Source organism: Petaurus breviceps, unplaced genomic scaffold, assembly GCF_028583685.1.
Source record: "Petaurus breviceps papuanus isolate PSGF00001 unplaced genomic scaffold, PetGlider_PUasm1.0 90617, whole genome shotgun sequence".
Classification (NCBI taxonomy): Eukaryota; Metazoa; Chordata; class Mammalia; order Diprotodontia; family Petauridae; genus Petaurus; species Petaurus breviceps.
In genome coordinates, this window is record NW_027187287.1 from 4,453,707 (window position 1) to 4,459,706 (window position 6,000).

The 6,000-nt window shown below is 42.4% G+C and overlaps 1 protein-coding gene across 8 annotated transcripts in view; it reads right to left on the reverse strand.

The window, feature by feature from the left end:
• BAIAP2 (BAR/IMD domain containing adaptor protein 2) overlaps nt 1-4,477 on the reverse strand; it is a 403,422-nt gene extending 398,945 nt beyond the window's left edge. For all 8 annotated transcript variants that reach the window (XM_069064100.1, XM_069064101.1, XM_069064105.1 and 5 more), the window contains exon 1: nt 4,474-4,477. The gene's annotated coding sequence lies outside the window, so the exon portion shown is untranslated. The remainder of the gene's footprint in view (nt 1-4,473) is intronic.
• Between the last annotated feature and the right edge of the window lie 1,523 nt (nt 4,478-6,000).

Below are 6,000 nucleotides of genomic sequence, written 5' to 3' on the forward strand. Positions count from 1 at the left end.
AGCAGAGTCTGTTTGCTGAAATCAGAGACATAAGATGAGAAAATGACAGTGGCAGTGAGGAAGAGACCTGGGAATTTACAATCATGGTAAGATAGCCCTGGGCTAACCCTATTACTGCACCTCAGAGTGTGATTTCTTTCATTCTGGCTGGGCCACCTTTTACTACAAAGGAACTCTCTAGGTTACCAGAGAAGTTCTAATAGCAAATTGATGAGTCACTGGAGCCTGGTTCCCGAGGGCATGGTCTAATGGAACTAATTCAGAGACTCTCTTTGCAGAACAATTTTATAGACTTGGGGAGCTTTTTGAGGACTTATTTCTATAGTCAACTAAATCCCCCTCTTAGAATTCAGTTTCCTTTTTGAGGAATCATACTAAACATAGCACTTCTTCCTTTTGGGGGTGGGGGGAGATATTAAGAAATAATATTAGGACAGAGCTTTGCCTGAAGCCCTCAGTCTAACCTGAATGAGAAGCCTTATCAGCAATGATCAATTCAGCAGGAATTTTTTTATTCAGTATCCCCTAAGTGAGCTATGCCTAAAAACCTCCAGTGATGGAGGTTTTCTACCTTCTAGAGAAATCCATTCCAATTTGGACAGCTCCAGTTGTTCAGAAGTTTTTTTCTGAGGTTGGGCTAAAATCTCCCTTCTGGTATCTTGGTATCAGATTTAGAGCTAGAAAGGTCCTCAGATGTCATCTAGTTCAAGCACCTAATTTTAAGATGAAGAAATGAAAGGCCTGAGAGACTAAGAGAACATTGAGACAAGGTGTTCAGCTGAGGGGACCGAGTGACAAGGAGGGCTTGAAGAAAGATGAAAAGGTTTAGGAATAGCCCCTGCAGTGAGTGAGAGAATAGTTTGAGTAGGGAGGATTACTTTACTGTAGTGAGGGCCCAAATGAGGTTATATGATACAGATTTGTCGTGGAGTCAGACGGTTTTGAGACTTGCTCCAATTCCATTCAGTAGGACATTAATAGGAATGGAGGTGGTAGGTGTTGGTATTGGTGGTGCTGGTGGTGGTGCTGGTGGTGGTGGAAAGGGCACAATCTAGGAATCAGAGGACCTAAGTTCTAGTCCTTTTCTCCTAACTTATTCTATGGCCCTGGACAAGACATTTCACCACTCTCTGAACCTCATTTGCCATGTGACCTCTGAGATTCCTTCTACCTCCAACATTCTATAGTTTTTTTGATTCTGTTTTAACCATGACACATTCTCCCTAGGGTCCCCTGGTGGTAGCTGTTGAGTCTGTAGATATTAGCAGAGCTGGGATTTGAAACTTGTTCCTCTGATTCCAAAGCCAAATACACTTTCCATTCCACTCCACTGCCTCCCACCCATTGTTCTAAGTTATGTCCTCTGGGGACCATCAGAACAAGAACTTGAAGGCAGTTTTCATGTCTCCCCCTAAATCTCCTTCCCTTGAAATTAAACATCCTTGGATCTTTCAATGAATCCTCATATGACATAGTTTCCGACCCCCTCAGCATCTTAACCACCGTCATTTGGAATGTTCCAGCATATTAATATCTTTCTGAACTGTGCCCGCACAGAGCACAATACTGTATCTGGAGCTGTGTCTAGGGCAGAGTGTGTCAGGGTTATCCTCTTCCCTGTTCCGGATACTCTTAGTTGCAGCTTCAGACCTCAAAAGCTTATTTTGGCTTTCAGTCACCTTGGTGACTCACTGAGCTTGTTCACTGCTGCTGATGTCTTCGTGCTTCCCCATTCCATTTGGGGATGGGCAAAGTTAGGGTGATGCATATCCACTGCTAAGATGGAAACCCCTAAGGTTGAGTTTTCACTTTGGTTCTTTGCTTTTCAGCCCCAACTCCTTGTTATCCAATCCCAATCTCTCCATCTGTCAAGAGTCCTCTTGGGAAATGGGGCAATGAAGTTGCCATGCTCTATATGTGTTCAAAATTAGACCACAGTCTCTTTAAGGTAGGGCAGAAGAGATTCTAACTTAATTCAGTTTTGCCTCCTGCCTGTTTAAAACCCAGCCTGGGAACATGACATCCTATCAAGCCCACATGCCTTTCCCACAATCTTCTTGTACTAATGGATGCTGTCAGTAGCCTCTGAGTTCGCTACTTCTCTGCTTCCCTGCCAAGAGTGCCCCCCTCCATCAGGAAGCAGGGATTGATTTTGTAGGCTCCTGGCAGCCTAGAGCAAATAACAGTGGAAACTAGAATTTTTCAGCATCCTAGTTACCTGGAAAACCTTCTTCCCCAAGGGATGGATTTGCCTGGAATGGCTGGCACCACTCTGAAGCTGCAGAAGATGTGTGGGGAGGAGATAGAAGGGAAGAGGTAGAGAAATCAGAGGATCATAGATTTAAAGCCACAAGAAAATAAAAAATTTAACTAGTCCAACCCTCTCATTTTATAGATGAAGTGAATGAGGCCCAGAGAGGGGAGGTGAATTGCCTAAGGTCAGATAAATAGTAAGGTCACAGTGGACAGAACACCCCACCTGTAGTCACGAAGATTCTTGTTCAAATCCAGCCTTAGACACTTGTGGCTGTGTGACCTTGGGCAAGTCACTTAACCTCTGTCTGTCTCAATTTCCTCCTCTACAAAATGGGGATAATAATATCACCTACCTCCCAGGATTGTTGTGTGGATCAGATGAGATCATATTTGTAAAATTCTTAGCATAGTGTAGACGTAGTAGATGCTATGTAAATGTAGCTATTACTATTATTTTCTGATTCCAAATCCAGCAAACTTTCCACCATGTCACACTGACCCAGTGGACCAAAGCAAGAGGAATACCAGAGATTGGGGAGGTGGCAATATGATATCATGGAGAATGTACTAATTTTGGAGTCAGAAGACTTTGGCTTGATTGTCTGCACTGGTATGAATGAATAAATGAATGAATGAAAAGGTATTCATTAAGTGATTACTATTTGCAAAGCACTGGAGATACAACTAAAAAAGAAATACAGCCTTTCTTTTCAAGGAGCTCACAGTCTGATGGGGGAGAGACGGACAGTCTAAAAGATGTCAGCCAGCAAGTCATATGGAAAGGTTCTTGGTTCCTGTGTGACCCTAAACAGATCTTTTAATATTTCTGAATCTGTTTCTTCATCTGTAAAATGAGTGAAATGATTGTTGCATTACCAGCTGCCTCACAGGGTTGTTGTGAGAAAAGTACTTTGTATATAAATGCTTAAAATGATAGAGAAATATGAACTACATTTTCATAGAGAGCAGAATCCTAAGGCGATAACTTAGGTTAGTCCAGTAGACCAGGCCTGACTCAGGATTGCCTGGTACCTCCAATTTGGGGTTGAACAAAATGAGATACTCCTACTAACATGTGACAGTTGACAAAAGACTGTTAGCTCTAGTAGTGGAAGGATATCCAGAGCAGAAAAGAGACATGCCAGGAGTCTCCACCATTGAATCAGATGAATTCTTTTTTTCCAATCCCTGGATCAGTCACACTCTGTCTGTAAGAATCCTTCTAGAGAAGTCCATTCCAGTTTTAGAGAATTCAAATTCTGAGCTGCTCCTTTTACCCTGGGTTTTGTATCTCTGGTGCCTAGCACAGTGCCTGAGACACCAGATTGCTTAATAAGTGTTTGTCAAACGGGACTATTGAATTTATATTTCCATACAGTTCAGTTTTGAGAAGATGGGGTGAGCAGGAAACAGCACCAGCTTCTCTTGTTCAGTGTACATGGAATAGGATGGAGAACAGTACCATGGAGAGGGGTCTGGGAGAAAGCAAGCAAGTGGACTGCAAGGACTTGCCAAGTCTTTTTGGAAGTGGAAATAGACTCTAAGATGAGAGCAAAGTCCTAATGGTATTGACTGCTCCAGAGGCTTCATTCTCTTCTCTTCCCTTTTTTTCATTAAATTAGATATTCTTTCAGTTTGTTCAGCAGCCAAAGCATTTATTTGGTGCCAGGTTCTAGCCTTATGAATTGGAGCCATTACCTTTCTCCCTGGAGGAAAGAGAGCCCAGGGGAGTCCAAATGTTCTCAGAGCTCTCTTCACAATATCCTGCTAAAATAGACTGGGCTAATGAATGTGAGATAATGTTATTGGCCTTAAAAAATTATAAAATTTGGGAATTCAGAGAAATAAGAGAAGAGTAGGGAGAGACTTCTGGGAGCCAAGATGGTGCAGTAAGCAACAAATTCCTCTAACTTTCCCATATTTGTCTCCAAACAACCATAAAATAGCATCCCCAAACAAATCTTGGAACAAAAAACCAGCAAAACGATGGGGTGAAACAATCTTTTAGCCCAAGAAACTTGGAGGATTGGCAAGAAAGGTCTGTCTCACTCAGGTAAAAGGGGAGTGCAATCCAGGACAGAAAGTATCCCAGCAAGCCAGCCACTCCTCCCCCCCCACCCCCCCGACACCCCCCACAGCAAACCAGCCAGAGATCCTGAGTTTCACTGTAATGGAGCAGCAAACACCAACACCAGGAATCCCCTCCCCACCCCCACCCCCCATGTACTTCACCATAACCAGGGGAACTGGCAGAGTGCAGTTCTGAGGACCACCATGTGCTTTAGTGTAGCCCACTACACTTTAGTGTAGTGTAACAAATAGTCAGCTTCCAGAGGTCAGACCATCATGTGCTTCAGTGTAGCCCTGGGGAAACGCAGAAACATCCCACTGACCTCAGGATACACCAGACAACACCACTAGGACCCCAACTCAGCACCAGATCTCTATGGCCTCCAGAGGACTCGCAATCCCCCCCCCCCGGCCTTCCTCAGCATCGCATAGCACAGACACAAGGGTCCACCATGGATCTCAGGGCAACATCAGTGCAGCACCATGTAAACAGTCAAGGCCTGCAGCCCCTGGCACAAGAAACCTGAGACAGTGCCCCTTCCACTCCAAGAGGAGAACTCAAATTTAAAAGAAAGGACAAAGCCCCTCCCCAAAAAAAGATGAGCAAAAAACAACAGAAAAAGAATCTGACCATAGGAAGTTATTATGCCAAGACACAAACTCAAAAGAGGACAATAATGTCAAAACACCTATGGGCAAAACCCCAAAGAAGTGGTCTCAAGCCCAGAAAGAACTCATGGAAGAGCTCAAAAAAGGAGCTTAAAAATCATATTTGGAAAAGAAATGAAAGTGATACAAAAGAATTATGAAAAAAGAATCAACAGTTCAGAAAAATAAAACAACTGCTTAAAAATTAGAACTGACTAAATGGAAAAGGAAATAGAAAAATCCACTGAAGAAAACAGATCCCTATAAAGTACAATTGGCCAAATGGAAAAGGAAGTACAAAAGCCAATTGGGGGGGGGGGGACAACTCCTTTAAAGTTAGAATTGGGCAAGTGGAAGCCAATAACTCTATGAGACATCAAGAATCAATCAAACAAATTCAAAAGAATGAAAAAAAAAAAAGAAGATATAAAATACCTCATCGAAAACCAAGTAACCTAGAAAATAGATCCAGGAGAGATGATGTCAGAATCACTGAATTACCTAAAAGCCATAATAAAAAAGAGGACCTGGACATTATCTTTCGAGAAATTATCAAGGAAAACTGTCCTGATATCCTGGAATCAGAGGACAAAATAGGCGTTGAAAGAATCCACCCATTGCCTCAGGAAAGAGATCCCAAAATAAAAACTCCAAAGAACATTGTAGTCAAATTACAGATCGATCAGGCGAAGGGGAAAATACTGAAAGTGGACAGAAAGAAACAATTAAAATACTGGGGAGTCACACTCAGGATTACATAGGACTTAGCAGTTGCAACATTAAAAGATAGGAGGTCATGAAACATGATATTCTGGAAGGTAAAGGAGCTAATACTACAACCAAAAATCATTTACTTGGTGAAATTAAGCAAAAGCAAAATACATTGGGGGGGGGGGAGGCTGGTTGAAATGGTCATTCAATGAAATAGAAGAATTTCAAGCTTTCATAAGGAGAAGACCAGAACTGAACAAAAAATTTGGTCTCCAATATCAAGACCCAAAAGGAAAAAGAGGAAAGAAAACATAA